This window comes from Vipera ursinii (genome assembly GCF_947247035.1).
Source record: "Vipera ursinii genome assembly, chromosome: 3".
In the NCBI taxonomy this organism is placed as follows: Eukaryota; Metazoa; Chordata; class Lepidosauria; order Squamata; family Viperidae; genus Vipera; species Vipera ursinii.
In genome coordinates this window covers 91,874,914-91,890,887 of record NC_139516.1, presented here as the reverse complement: position 1 = coordinate 91,890,887, position 15,974 = coordinate 91,874,914, and the positions used below count along the sequence as shown (strand labels likewise).

At 42.9% G+C, this 15,974-nt stretch overlaps 2 long non-coding RNA genes across 2 annotated transcripts; one reads left to right on the top strand and one right to left on the bottom strand.

Moving 5' to 3' along the window:
• Positions 1–1,996: 1,996 nt before the first annotated feature.
• LOC310639198 lies at positions 1,997–11,763 on the top strand. The gene is made up of 3 exons (XR_014492260.1): positions 1,997–2,263; positions 10,325–10,395; positions 11,702–11,763. It is a non-coding gene; the product is annotated as an uncharacterized lncRNA (long non-coding RNA).
• On the bottom strand, positions 2,147–2,977 carry LOC310639199. The gene is made up of 3 exons (XR_014492261.1): positions 2,962–2,977; positions 2,579–2,614; positions 2,147–2,369 (listed from the first exon to the last, which is right to left on the bottom strand). It is a non-coding gene; the product is annotated as an uncharacterized lncRNA (long non-coding RNA).
• Positions 11,764–15,974: the final 4,211 nt, after the last annotated feature.

Below are 15,974 nucleotides of genomic sequence, written 5' to 3'. Positions count from 1 at the left end.
TAATCTTCCTTTATACTAGTCCTTGTTTCTGAAATTATTACAAATGAAGTCAGTAAAAGGAGAATTAGAGATGGATAGTGGGTTCAGGAATTATCCTAAGGCATCATTTGTTTAATTACAGTGTATTGATTAAATCATAATTGACATGGGTCAAAAACAGATGACCATAAATTTTGTTTAGAGTGGCTAAATTTGCAAAAAAACACTAAGTGAAAACAAAACAAGCAATCTAAATTGAAGCAGCTAAACTTATCAAGGCTCTACTGCACTCAGATTATTTTCCATTTTGCACTGAAAAAGGAAATGATGCTTGGAATTTGCTCATCATAGTCATCTGTAATCTGATTTATTTGGTTTAGCACATTGTATAATATTAGCTATGATTGCTTGTTGACCAACTTTACAGCTTACCTTTTTATGGGTTTGCAGCTAATAGTAGTGTTATCATTATAACATAATACCTTACAAGTAGGTGTAAACCCAGTTAGTGTGTTCATAATTGCTTGGATGTGATTGAATCTGGCTCATTCCTTTGTTCCACTTCTACTCTACTCCTTTTTTTAAAATTAAATTGACAAATTGCTTTAACAGGCAAAAGGAAGAAATGACTTCTGCCTCCTTTTCATTTTCCCCCTGTTAATTCTTTTTTAAAATGAAAATGTGCCTTGAATTAGCACATATTATTCTTGATTACACTCATAAGCAACAAAGGGATAAGGAAAACTCTTGCTTTCCTAAAAGTAGGGAATCCTCTAAAATTATTTCAATTAAGGTCCATCATTTGAAATCTAAATTGGGAGCATCCTGCTCAGGGAATTTTTTAAAAAGAATAAAATAAGTTGATAAGAAAATAAGAAAAGTTCTGAGGTTTGTTCTGAAGTCATTGAGTCTCTAGTTTCTGCTCCTTATAGTTGATTTCTAGATTTCATGGACAATTGCTGGGAGTATACCTGGAATATTTTTAAAAAATCAATGGAGAATACCAGTATGGGAACTTCACTTCAATTTGATGTAAAGAAGCAACAAAAAGCATACATTAAATTTACTAAATATGGTACCCTCCTAATGGGATAGATCACAATTCTATTAATCTCTAGTTATTATAGTTACTGTCACTTTGGTTGGTGTAGATCAGGGGTCTTCAAACTTGGTCCTTTTATGACTTGTGGACTTCAACTCTCAGAAATCCTCAGCCAGCGTGCTTGGCTGAGGAATTCTGGGAGTTGAAGTCCTCAAGTCATAAAAGGGCCTAGTTTGAAGACCCCTGGTGTAGATCATGAAGCCTGTTCCTGAGCAAGGCTCTTATTGCTTATAGAACTAATAAGACTAGATGATTTTTTTAAGCCGGAGTCTGGAATTATTCAAAATGCATATATAATTAGAATAAATTTTGTTGTTGCAGCCTTTGCAGCTGGAAAGGGAATAATTAATTAATCATTAGTCTGAAGTTCTACAGCCTGCTTCAGACTGAATTTTTTGCCATCTGCTACAACTCTCTTTGAATGAAAACAGAAAGGAGAATACTTCCAGAATATAGGTACTCTGTGACTAACTATAATGCATTACACTCTACCATTAATGTCAATCCCTTGTCTGTGTGTTTGTGCATGATTCACAAAGCCTAATAAAAGAGGATAATTTGATATTCCAGGGTACCTCCAAGTTCCCTTTGTTCAAACAACACTGGGCAAAATTGTCTCTTTGTCAACATGGATTCTGACAATGTTGTATCAACTTTAGCAATCTTGTATCAATCATTTCCAGGAAAATTTGCCATATTTATAAAGACTTAAGTATTAGTCATGCCAGTTCTAAATATGCCAATCTTAAGCAGGCCAATCTCAAATATACAGTATGTTCCATTATTTATAAAGGGATGAAGATAGTTCATACAGTCTATGGAAGGGAGGGAAGAGAAAGGGAAATGTTTGTGATGAGGGTAAAACAATTCAAAACCAAGAATCAATCATTTCCAATCATTTATTTATTCATCCCATTTAGGTGCCACCTGCCACCCAGCTACAGACTATCTCTGGGCAGCTCACAGCCCTTCCATTTTGTGGATGAGAAATGGCTGAACATACATAAAGCATGGTTAAGAACAAGTTCTACTCACTGGAGTTAATATTTTTGGAACAGGCAGAGAGAGATCAAAGTGCCTTTCATGGACGTGAGGGGGTGAAGTCACATGGCTCTCCAGTTATTACCCAACTATAGCTACCAGGATACAGATGGAACCAAATACTACATTCCATTGGATTTGGTAACTGCTGTTTTGTTGGCTTCCTTTCTTACATTTCCCCCAGTCTTTTCCTCCATGTGGATTATGAAAGTTGCAATGGAACTGAGAGTCAGTCAGATGCAGAGGTCTGATTTAGAAGGAAAGAAAATGATATGAGACACTATCCTGCTTGATTAGAGAAGGGGGGGGGGGCAAAAGCAACCTAGAAAGAGACAAAAGTTATAATCTATTCTTAAGACATGTGTATACGACCATCTTTTAAAAAAAATTATCACAAACATTTCCATTTGAACATTAACCACGTGTTTAATATATTTAAATTTAAGTCTCACTTACAGATATGTTGCCAAGTAATGAAGTCCTTTAGATGACCTACCAATAATAAGAACATAAAGATGTGAGAATATTCTCAGAACAATGTTAAGAAATCAGCATGGGCATTCCATGATAAGCATTCAACATTATTTTAAATAGGTATATTTCTAAATGGATGATTTCAGCTCAAAACACATATTTCTAGATGCATTTTAATACACTCTGCAAGTACGTACTTATGTGAAATCTAATGAATAACTGTGCTAATACCCACACATTAGTCTGCAACTAGATAACAATGAAATACATACTCTGAAACAAATTAAGAACACAGTTATAAAAAAGAACAGATACCCCCCCAACAGCTCCCCAACTTCAGCAGCCAAACCCAAAGTCTTCCTTACACTGGACAGCTAAAGATGCCTTCTGCTCATGCTACTTCCTTTTCTGCATTAATTCTGAGGAAAAAGTGACGTCATGCTTCTCAGCTGTCATGATACTTCCAAGCAGTGAGATTTCAACATTACTTTTTTAAAAAATTAAAAATGAAGAAGTACAGAACTCTTCAGCTTCTTCAGCATCTTCATGCTTTTTTTTTTTAAAAAAAGTACTACCATTGCAAATTTGGAATGATTTGGAGGCACTGGCCAATGTAATGGACAACGTCATCCATTATTTCTCTGTTGCCCTCATTATGACGAAATCAGGGGAAAAACACTGATACAGATAAACTTAAGGGGCCAGGAGCAGAATGATTGGGTTACTTCCTTGAGGATGTGATTCCACAGAATTTGTTAGCAATCTACTTGGTATCTCTGGAGATTCTCAGTCCTCCAGGTCATGGTTGTCCCAAAGGTGCTTTTTCAGGAGGCAACTGGACTTTCTTGTTTTTCTTTGAAGATGTTTCACTTCTCATCCAAGAAGCTTCTACAGCTCTGACTGGATGGTGGGGAATGGAAAGATTTATATTCCTTGCAGACAGTGGGAGTATGAATGGATTTCCAGAAAACATTGCAGACCACTGGAACCGTTTGTGCTTCAGTTTGAGATGCAGACAACACAGACTCATCCCCAACAGCCTGCACCTGTCTTCAAGAGTGAAGGGATACAAGGCCGAGCTAAAATCCTGCAGCCAAGAAGGCTCCACGCATATTTGCACTACTCAGGTGACCCTGAGGACACAGGTCAACCTCCAAGTGGCCTCAAAGACTCTCTAAAAGAATGCAAATGATCAGCTGTCTGCAGGGAATATAAATCCTTCCATTCCCCACCATTCAGTCAGAGCTGAAGAAGCTTCTTGGATGAGAAGCAAAAGATCTTCAAAGAAAAATAAGAAAGTCCAATTGCTTCCTGAAAAAGCACCTTTGGGGCAATCTACTTGATACTTTTGCCAGAGTGTCTTGTAAATTCAGAAATATGCCTATATGATTACATTGTAGCATTGGTTTTAGTTCAGCTTATCTTTGCATGTAGCATTTCTATGTTACGTTATAACTTGCAGTCACAACAATAAACTGATTGTTTGCTTGTAATGATTAAGATATTTTTAACATTCTCTAAAACAGCCAGGGTCTTTATTTGCCCACATAAGGAGAGATAACAGATGGGAAGGTGCTGATGCTTTAAAAAAAATATTATTAGCTCTGCTGGTAAAAGATGCAGCATCCAAAAAAAAGAGAGCAATATGGCTTAACAATAGGGCTGATCTGACTTCATTTTGATTATATCAACAGCATGTAAGGAGATGGATGGCACCATCTCCCTAAGGAATCTGCTCATGAGGGGAAAAAAAAGCACAATCTGATGTGACATCTGTTAAGATGCCTGTATAAATTAGCATAATAGCGAGGCTTATATTCAAGAATAAGAGGAGGAAAAAGGAAGAACACATGCTGCCTTTCAAAGGATCTGTTTGTATTTAACGTGAGAGGGTTCTTCATGTCGAACATTTTGTAATCAGTCCCAGATTACTGGGTTTTTATAAAATCCTGTGAATCATATTAAGAGGAGCATTCTGGAGCAATAAATATAATCCTGAGGTTTTAATTTGAGCCATATGTAATCTGATTTCAAACTTTGCCTGAGGTACAGTAGCATAAGGAACCCAAAGTTCATCAGTTTTCAGGAAACAAAGGTGCCAGGGTTTGTTTTTCCCCCCAAATTGGAAACACACCAGATCAATACAAAACTGAATCAAAACAGTTACTGCAATAATAAGAAAATTTAAATCCAGCAATACAGGATTAAAGTTGAATCATTCCATTGAAACTGTTATGCATGATTTTGAGGTCTGAATCTTTGAGAAGGCTGGTGTTTGGAGGGAAAACACAAGCAAATGCCAGCATGCTGAAAAGCTCAGAGCACTGGTGTTTACCAGAGTTTTGTCAGATTTGAGGTCTGTTCTTCCAATGCACAGGAGGATTTCCCCTCCCCGCATTGGGGTGGGTGGTGGGTGGGGGAGAGAAATCTCTTAGCACATTGGGGGAATGGATCTCAACTCCAACGTCACAGGTAACCTTCCCTGCCTGCTTCCCCACTGACTAGAGAGCAGAGAAGATTACAAAATGATAATCACACGATTGTCCCATTCTTGCAAGGCACAGCTCCCCTTTTCTGCACCCATTTTTGTGCTCTGTGGTGCAGCGGTGTCCCGTTTTCATGCCCCAAGGCATGGTGGCAGCCCATTTTCGCACCCTGTGGCATGGTGGCATCCTGTTTTCACACCCTGACGTGCAGCAGCGACCCATTTTCGCACTGCATGGTGCATCGTCCTGTTTTCGCACACCGTGGCTGCAATGCTAGAGAGTGTGTGGGGTGTGTGCATGCACACATGTGTTCACTGGCCAGCCTGTCCTGTGGCCAGGTATCCAGCAGGCCACATCCCACTACAAAGCCAAGGCCCACAGGTTGGGGACCCCTGTTTTAGTCCATCCTCCTGCACAACCAGGAGATCCTATACCATTCTGGACAAATGGCTGCCCAATCTCTTCTTAAAAACTTCCAGTGATAAACACCCATAACTTCTGAAGGCAAGCCATTCCACTGGTTAATTGTTCTCCCTGTCAGGAAATTTCTCCTTAGTTCTAGGTTGGTTTTCTCCTTGTATAGTTTCCATCCATTGCTTCTTGTCCTGCCTTCTGCTGCTTTGGAAAATAGGATGACCTCCTCTTCTCTGTGGCAGCCCCTCAAACACTGGAACACTTTTCTGCATGTTGCCCCTTGTCCTTCTTTTCACTAGTCTAGACATACCCAATTCCTACAAACATTCTTCATATGTTTTATCCTCCAGCACCCTAATCATGATTATTGCTCTTTTCTGCACGCTTTCCAGAGCTTCAACATATTTTTTTATATTGTGGCAACCAAAACTGGATCTCTCTCACAGTTGCTGCTATTGACCAGGTTCCACCAATTTTACACCTGTACATTTGGTTTTTGTCACCTATGTGTAATACCTTATTTTTCTCACTGTTGAACTTCATTTTGTTAGGGTCTAGTATTCAAGTCTGTTGAGATCCTTCTGGATATTGAACCTATTTTCTGGGGGCTGGCTATTCCTTCCAGCTTGGTGTTATCTGCATATCTGATGAGTTCCCCTTCTATTCCCTGATCTAAATCATTTAAGAAGATATTGAAGAGTACTAAGCCTAAGACAGAACATTGGGGTAACCCACTGTTTACTTCCCTCCTTGTAGATGTAGTTTCATTAAGGACTACACATTGTTAATACTTTTATAAAGATATGTTCAGCTCTGATACAAATACTATAATCAAAGTTAGAACCTCATTAGAAAACTTATAGAAGGATGCATTGCAATCAGGGAGTAAAAAGAATTAATATATATTAGAAATCATCTCAATATGATGATGGCATCCAAGAAGCACAGAGGTACCGAATGGTCCTTAGAAATGTACTTAATCCACAAACCAAAGTTGAGTAGAGTATCTTGCAGACAAGGAAAGAAGCTTCTTAGAAGTTTGGATCAATTGGATCACTTCTGCTTCAGCCCTTGCTAGCTATAAGTAAGTATTTACATATATATCTTGGTTCAGGATTAGGTAGTGCCAGTTACTTATTTTGTGGGAGGGTCAAGAGGCCAAATCAATTGTAATCAAAGCAAATTTTTGACATGCTACATTGTACAAATCGTGACTTCTGGAAGGTACTGTTTATAGACTTTTAATTTACTACAGGTATTCCTCAACATATGGCTGCAAGGGAGCCTGCCTGTTATGGTCATATGTCATGAAAGATGATTTTGTGCTTCTTCTGGTGGCTGTTTTGTTATTCAGTGCTAATCCTTGAATTCAATCCATATCTAAGAGCTAGCTCACAATGAGGTGACAGCAGATGTGACTAGCCTGAACCACGTTTTGAGGTTTACCTGATGAACTGCTCTGCCCTACAGAAATAAAGAGCACTGATATCTCAAGCAGAACATTAGACAAGGACTTCCTCTTCACAGCTTTCTATGTACGGAAGAGCATTCATTCAACTTTGCAATAGCAGCAAGCCGTAGGTCCCCATACAGCAGGCGGAGTTAATGCCACTGAATGGAGAGAGGACACATTTGTCCTTCATAGGTGTTATGTATGCAGGCACCTGCATAGCAACAGCCACCAGGGGGCGTTGGCCTGAACGGTTTTGGCGGGAAACCCAGTTTCGGCGGGAAACCTAGGGCCAACCCCATTGGCTGCCCGCTTACCTGGCCAGGTATTTAAGGAGGCCAGGTAACCCTCATCCCTCAGTACGCTACCCCCCTTCCAATAAAGAGCTGAACACATACTCCGGCTGGTGTCTCTTCCTTGCGTCGGACCCACTACACAATAATAAGCATCACCCCGACCCTCCCCCCACGCCCCCACCCCCCCATTGGACAGATCACAGTGACAGCATGGTGAGCTTTTTCTGGATACTTCTCTTTTGCAAAGGAAAAAGAGGAACAGCAGTGTAGCATATTTCAACATGGTTGTGGATCACTTCCACACAACTTTAGAGCTGCCCTTAAATAAGGAAAGCACTTCATCATCACAATTACTGCAGAAAAGAAAACCATCTTCCTTTAGGTTTTTGAAATATTGGGTGAGGTATCAGTATGTACTAAGCTGATTTCCCCTTTGACACCTTTCTCTAGGAAATGAGCATGAATCTGGTTAAAACAATATATCTCCTTTCTTATATAAAAAAGTTATTACAGTGGTGCTGCCAGGAAAAGGTATTATTTAATTTGCTTTGTGCAGCCAATGTCAAAAATAGGTGAAGAATATTCTTCCTCTTCTCCTTTCTTGCCCTACTCTCTCTTTTTTTTATCTTCTCTTCGGCTCCCATTTCTCCTTTCTTTATTTTCACTCTTCTTCTCTCATTTTCAATTGAAGGAGTGTAAGGAAAAAAAAACATTGCCTTGGGATTGTCAGATCACTTGCCAAATGGCCAGCAAAGTCAGGATAAAGCAGAGCATAGGATCAGATGAAGTGCAAGGCTGAAAGATGTGGTTGTTGAGCCCAGGGCACAAACAAAGGGGAAGGAATCACTCACTGCTAGGCTATGGCAGCTACATGGGTTTAAAAGCTGGTCTTTATCTAAGGGGCAAGCAGGAAAGTCAATGACATTTCTGGTGCCAGGAAACTGGCCATTTTAATTCATCGTTCATATAGGATACATAATGTTGAAGGAAAAGTCTTCATTAGGGTCCAGTCCAAGCCAGGAATAAACAACATGGTGACTGCTTTAGAAAGAAGGTTGTAGTTTATTGAAGAGGAGAGCCAGACAGAAAGATGGCTCTGGAAGAAAAGAGAGAGCACATGTATTAGGGCAGGGGTATCAAACTCAATTTTATTGAGGGCCGCATCAGCATTGCGGTTGCCCTCGGGGAGCCGGGTGGGTGTGGCCAGGGTGGGCGTGGCCTATTGGGTGGGCATGGCTAGAATGCATATGGCCTACATTGTTCGCATCAAGGGTGCCTATGGGGGCCTGGGCAGGAGTGGGACAGATCTGAGGGTCTCTGGCAGGAGGAGGGTCTCTGGGCCAGGGCCAAGGCAGTGGGGGCCGTTCCCTCACTGTTTCCAGGATAGCTTTGCGGGCCTCATGAAACCACTTCGTGGGCCGGATCCGGCCCCCGGGCCTTGTGTTTGACATGTCTGTATTAGGGAGTGGGTTTTTATATCTTCTTGGGCTTTTGTTTGGAGTTGTTCCTGTGTCATGAACTTTGACCTGAGTCTGAGTGTGTCTTTCTGGTATTCTGATGGTGGTGGATTAATCCTATTATGTCCTGTTTTAGAGTTTGGGTGCGGTATGTAGATTTTAAGGACCTCTGATCTCTTCAGCTTCTAGCTGGAGGGCTCCAACCTTCCTGAATGGATTATTACATCTGCATTTCTAAAAGCTGGTTTCTGCTGAGTTGTCTGGCTGGTCTCTCTCTCTCTCTCTCTCTGTCTCTCTGTCTCTGTCTCTCTGTCTCTCTCTCTCTCTCTCTCTCTCTCTCTCTCTCTGTGTGTGTGTATGTGTGTGTGTGTGTGTGTCTTTGTGCCTATTTAAAGATCTTCTCCATTATTCTTTTGGGGAAATATATTCTGCCTTTTTAATATTCCCCCAAATATTTCTTTTCTCTGGATTGTTCCTGCAATAGTAATGCCTATGCACTTCACCATTTAAGTTTGACTTCCTCCTAATACAGGAGTCTCTCGTTAACCAAGCTTTTTTTTAATCACTTCTGCAAATTGCTAATATTATTGTTTTATGAAGTGAAGTGCATAGGGTATTCTCATTTGTTTCAATGGCTGGGTTTTATCTGCAATTATCTCTGTCTTGAAAATCAGTCCAGTGTAGACAACGGAATGGATTGTTGACATTTATATGGCTGGATCTCCTCCCAAAATGGTCTCAGGGTAGAAAGATTAGTCTCCAAGAGTAAACATTAGGCTGCCAAATTTTAATTTGCAACAGGTTGTTAATTTTGAGAATGAAATATCAGACTCAGCCTGTATCTATGGGTCAATTATTTGCCTTCCTTCGAAAAGATCCTAACTGTAAAGCATGCTCTGTGCTACATTCAGTCCTCATTGACTTTCCAATGTTAATTTGCTTTGCTCAGCAGTTTAGCTGTCTTTCATATGTAAAGCATCTTTAAGTGGATCTCTGGGGAACCTTTAATAGCAATATGGATTCTTCCTTGTACTTACTTTTCGCAAAATCCTTTCATAGTGGCATTGAACAGACAGCAGTAGCCAAGGGCACCTATCCTAACAATAAACCTGGTCTATTTCTGTCATGTTTTTAAATCCCTTGTGTAATTTATCCTTACCTTTCCAGTAAAACAGCTATCACATCTTTCTAATAGTATCTACAAAATGAGATTTCTCTTGGCAAATACTTCTTTCTATGCCAAGTGAATGGTAGCGGTGCCATTTTATAGTTTTAACTTTGTGATTTTTCATGGCTTTATTCATTTGTTTGACTGCGTCATGCTTCAGGAGTTCTTTGAATGCAAAATATAAATAAAATCCTAAATAAAAGGACAAATAAATATTTCTTGTTTGAAAGGAATCCTTGTTTTGAGTTAGCAATTTTCTTGTGCAGTTAAAGGCATTTCTTGTTAAAACTAAAGGTCTATAGGCTAAGGGTAAAACATATGACATCTGTCTGGAAAACATGTTCAATCATTAGTGTGTTCTACAAGTTGAATATATGCTGTCAAAAATGAATACTGTTAATATCAAAAGTCTGAAATCATGACGGTCTTAAGTTGCTATTTTTTGATTCATGTATAGATGCAGACAGATATATACTGAATTCTTACACTTCAAATGTTACTATACATAGGATGAGAAATGAATATCAGGTATGTTCACTGCCTTGAATTATTTATAAAAATAATAAAGATGGGATAAATGTAGCTATAAATAAATAACTGTAGCACAGTTCCTATTGAAAAAACAAACAAACGCATAGCATAGAAGAACCACATATTTAGTATTCTTAGTTCTTACAGCCAGTATGCCATGGCAAGTTGCCTGCCAGTGCCACTGTATTCTTACCCCCTATTATTAGGCACTATCTATGTATTGACTTCACACTGTTCATAAATATGAAGATGAGCAGATAACATGCTTCCTTTGAATTAAGGTAATTTATTTGGAACTTTAAAACAATTTCACATCTAGGGGACTTTGCAGACAGAAACACACGTCCACACACAAGGACAGAGAGCTCTGTTTTGCATTCTGTACTTCCAACTTTTAGATATCCCTCCAAAATTTTGTAAAATGAATCATCAGGGTCTTGCTCATTTGAAAAAGGTGCCCCAATGATCTGTTGCAATATGTGTGAATAATAGGGTATAACTGAGGGATGCTTCAGTGAGAAGAATGGACATTCATATTTTGATATTCCGGGACGTCTATATTTAGGTACCTGCTTCTGAAATAATAGAATACCTTGATGAATGTATGAATATGGGAAGAATTTATTATTGTAAGTGTGAATGTGCTGGAAATAGCTGAGTGTAATGCTGAGGAGATGTGGCTGTATGTGAATAGAATGAAACATATCGTTCTCATATTAATAAGAGAGACCATCACTTTAATTATTGGGTGGGAGCAGACTAAATGAAAGCAACCTTGTAAAGGAATACAGTTTATGTTTCTGAAAAGAGATGGAGAGATTTTTTTTTTATCCCATTTATATCCCGCCCTTCTCCGAAGACTCAGGGCGGCTTACAATTTAAGCACAAACCAATGTGCTTAGCAATAGCCTTCATTCTATGTATATGCCTGCTTATTAGGGCTTTTGGGGGGGGGCCCAGCGGCATTATTATAAAGTCAGCTTATTGCCCCCAACAATCTGGGTCCTCATTTTACCTACCTCGGAAGGATGGAAGGCTGAGTCAACGTTGAGCCTGGTGGGATGCGAACCTGCACTAATTGCAGGCAGCTGGTGTTACTTAAGGAGGCATCAGCCCACTGCGCCACCAAGGCTTCTAAATGTGATGTGACAAAGAATTGTATAACAATCAGAAATAAATGCTTAATTACGATTGAGTGCAAAGCACACTAAGATTATAGGTCTATATTGATGGAGCAGTGTGAAGAGCTGGTTGATATGTAGACATGACTTCTAAAATGTGAACATCTGGTTCTTTTTCATAGACAATTTTTTCCTAGGAGAAATTTCCTGACAGTGAGAAAAATCAACTAGTGGAACGGCTGGCCTTCAGAAGTTGTGGGTGCTCCATCACTGGAGGTTTTTAAGAAGAGATTGGACAGTCATTTGTCTGAAATGGTACAGGGTCGCCTGCATGAGTGAGAGGTTGGACTAAGAAGACCTCCAAGATCCCTTCCAACTCTGTTTTTTTTTTCTATTCTTATTCTATGTTACCCTGTCTTATAATAGTCCTGGGGTTTGTGCAGGAGGCTATTTTTTCTCTCTGTCATTTTGAGGTAACATCTATATCTCTCCCTTCCACTGCACACCCCTAGGTCTCCAATGACTTTACAGATCCTAACATGGATATGTCTAACATCATTTTCTAAATCTGCTTTTTCTGACACCCCAGCTATGGAATATATGGCATCTGTCTTGTCTTTAAGAGTTGAATTGAATGATTTATTTTACCCAGCCCTTTTAAAAGTGTTTTTTGAACTGAGTTTATTGCACATGTGCATTTATATTTGTACAGGAGTTGGTGGCATATCCACTTTTATGATAAATGAATAAGGCATCCAGAACTGCCTCGCAGCAAGATAGGCAGCAAAATAAATAAATTATTATTATTATTATTATTATTATTATTATTATTATTATTATTATTATTATTATTATTATTATTAATTTTATTTGTATACCGCCCTTCTCCCGAAGGACTCAGGGCGGTGAACAGGGCAGTACATGTTAAAAGACAAAATACAAAAATTAAAAGAGATTAAACAAAATGCCCACAGCTCTTACAATAGGTTAAAACACATTAAAAGTAATAAAACCCAACCCCATCCCATCAGGCCAGGCCAGCTTGTTTGAAGAGATAAGTATTTAGATCGCGCCGGAAGGAGCGCAGGTCGGGCGCCATCTGGAGCTCAACCGGAAGACGGTTCCATAAATCCGGTGCGCCCACAGAGAACGCCCTCCCCCTGGGGGCCACCAGTTGGCATTCTTTGACCGGTGGCACCCTGAGGAGGCCCACTCTGTGGGAGCGTACTGGGCGGAGGGAAGTTGATGCCGGCCGCAGGTGCTCCCCAAGGTATTCCGGACCCATGCCATGTAGGGCTTTGTAGGTCAATACCAGCACCTTGAATCTCACCCGGAAGACAACTGGAAGCCAATGCAGCTTGCGGAGCAGAGGTGTAACATGGGAATATCGGGAAACTCCCAGCACAACTCTCGTGGCTGCATTCTGTACCAGTTGGAGCCTCTGAGTGGTCTTCAAGGGCAGCCCCATGTAGAGAGCGTTGCAGTAGTCTAAACGAGAGGTCAAGAGCGCATGAGTGACCATACATAAGGCATCCCGGTCTAAATAGGGCCGCAACTGGCGCACCAGGCGAACCTGGGCGGAGGTCCCCCTAGTCACAGCTACTATATGGTCTTCTAAAGAAAGCTGTGAATCTAGGAGGACTCCCAAGTTGCGAGCCCTATCTACGGGGGGTAATAACACCCCCCATAGAAAGAGATGGGATATCCTGAATATCCCGAGTCTCAAACCTCGTCCGGAGAGCAGGAGATTCAAGCAACCGAGACGAAAGCTGAGTTTCCAAAACGGTTTAATGAGCAAAAGCAAACGATCTTCAAACGGAACAAAGCCAGCGTTGGCTGCTACCCACATCCAACGCTGTTAAATACACACTGCGTGTATACACCCACGGCCCACCCAGCCACACCCACTTCCGCCCCTTCCCTACTTAACTCCCGTTTCCCCCAAACACCTCCTTTTGCGATACGCCCCACCACCCGGCACCCTCTACCTCCCAGGTGAGTTCTCTCGCGAACGCCAGCCTCCACCCCCACCCTCGTCTCTGATCCCGCCACCTCCCCTCCTGTTGCGGACACACCTCTACCCTGCTGTCCGGCCCCCCCTCGGAAAGCTGTCAAGCCCCCAGTCCGTTCTTGCTGCAACCGAGCTTTGCTGCTGAGGGCCCCGCCCGCCAATGCTGCAAGGCCCGAATTGCAATTCGGCCTGGGCTCATGGCCCTGCGAGGCCACCATAGCTGGCAGGGCGAAGCTGATGTCAGGTCCCTGTGAGGCCTCCGTAGCAGGCAGGGCGGGGCCAGGTTGCTCCACGCGTGTGCGCACAGCTGGGGCGTCTGCCGGCTCGGCGGCCGTGTGTGGAGGCCGTTGTTGCTGCCGCAGTCGCTGCCGCAGCTGTTGAACACCTTCCCGATCCGAGCCGGCCCGATCTGGAGAAGCAGGGGCGGAAGAGTCCAGCGCGGGTGAGTGTCGCGCCCGTGGTGCTGCTGGGTGTCGAGCCGGCCCGGCGGCGCGACACCGAGATGCCGATACGCACAGCCACTCAGTCTTGTCAGGGTTGAGTCGAAGCCTGTTCCTCCCCATCCAGACCCGAACCGCCTCCAGGCAGCGGGACATCACGTCGAGGGCATCACTGGGGTGGTTTGGGGTCGAAATAAAAAGCTGGGTATCATCAGCATACTGATGATACCCAACTCCAAAACCACGAATGATCTCACCCAGCGGTTTCATGTAGATGTTGAACAGGAGAGGCGAGAGGACCGACCCCTGAGGGACTCCACAAGTGAGAGGCCTCGAGGTCGACCTCTGCCCCCTGCCAACACCGACTGCGAGCGTCCCAGGAGATAGGAGGAGAACCACTGAAAAACCGTGCCTCCCACTCCCAATCCCCTGAGATGCCGCAGCAGGATACCATGGTCGATGGTATCGAAAGCCGCTGAGAGGTCTAATAGGACTAGGACAGAGGAATATCCCCTGTCCCGAGCCCTCCAGAGATCATTCACCAGAGCGACCAATGCCGTCTCCGTGTTGTACCCGGGCCTGAAGCCCGATTGGTACGGGTCTAGATAATCCGCTTCATCCAGAACCAGAGGGAGCTGATGCGCCACCACGCTCTCAACAACCTTCGCAAGAAAGCGGAGGTTGGAGACCGGACAAAAGTTATTTAACACAGCTGGGTCCAAGGCAGGCTTCTTGAGGAGAGGTCTCACCACCGCCTCCTTCAAGGCGGTGGGGAAACTACCCTCACTCAAAGATGCAGATATAACCGCCTGGAACCAGCCTTGTGTCCCCTCCCGGGCCGCATAAACCAGCCAGGAAGGGCACGGATCCAATAAACATGTGGTGGAGCTCAGCCTCCCCATAATCCTGTCCACTTCCTCCGGTGTCACAGGATCAAACTTATCCCAGATAACATTGACAAGACCACCCGTGTCCCCATCGTCAGACTCTGCCCAGTCGGAGTCCAAACCGGTCCGAATCCGAGCAATTTTGTCCGACAGATGTTGACTAAACTCCTCGGCACAACCCTGCAAGGGTTCCTCCCTCACCTCCTGATTAAGGAGGGAGCGGGTCACCCTAAACAGGGCAGCCGGGCGATTATCTGCAGACGCGATAAGGGTAACGAAGTGTTCCCATTAATGAAAACATGGCATTATCTTTTACAGATACTTCCACATGCATTAAATATGAAAGGCTTTGTGATGATAGAGGATCACATTTTCAGAGAGGTTCATTTTTGTTTAACAATAGCAATAGCTCTTAGACTTATATAATGCTTTACAGCTCTCTCTAAGCGGTTTACAGAGTCAGCATACTGCTCCCAACAATCTGGGTCCTCATTTTACCAACTTCTGAAAGATGGAAGGCTGAGTCAACCTTGAGCTGGTCAGGATTGAACTCCTGGCAGTGGAATGCAGAGTTAGCCTCAATGCTGCATTCTAACTCTGTGCCACCATGACTCTTTCTATTTCATAGAATCATGTAGTACACCAAGGGTGTCAAACTCAATGTCATTGAGGCCGCATCAGCATTGCGGTTACCCTCAGGTGGCTGGGTGTGTGTGGCCAGGGTGGACGCGGCCTACTGGGTGGGCGTGGCTGGAGTGCGTGTGGCCTACTGGGTGGGCATGGCCAGCTCTACGTCATTCATGTCAAGGGTGCCTATTGGGGCCTTGGCAGGAGTGGGACAGATCTGAGGATCTGTGGCAGAAGGAGATGGGACCGGGGCAAGTACCAAGGCATGGTCCACTGGAGGAGCCTCACTGTTCCTCTCAGGCCATGCGGGGGCAGGAGGGGGCTGGATGGTGGCACAGAGGTCAACCTCAGCTCTTTTATGACTCATGGACTTCAAGTCCCAGAATTCCTGAGCCAGCCATGCTGGCTCAGGAATTCTGGGAGTTGAAGTCCATGAGTCATAAAAGAGCCGAGGTTGCCTACCCCTGCCCAAGGGGGTACCCAGTGCACC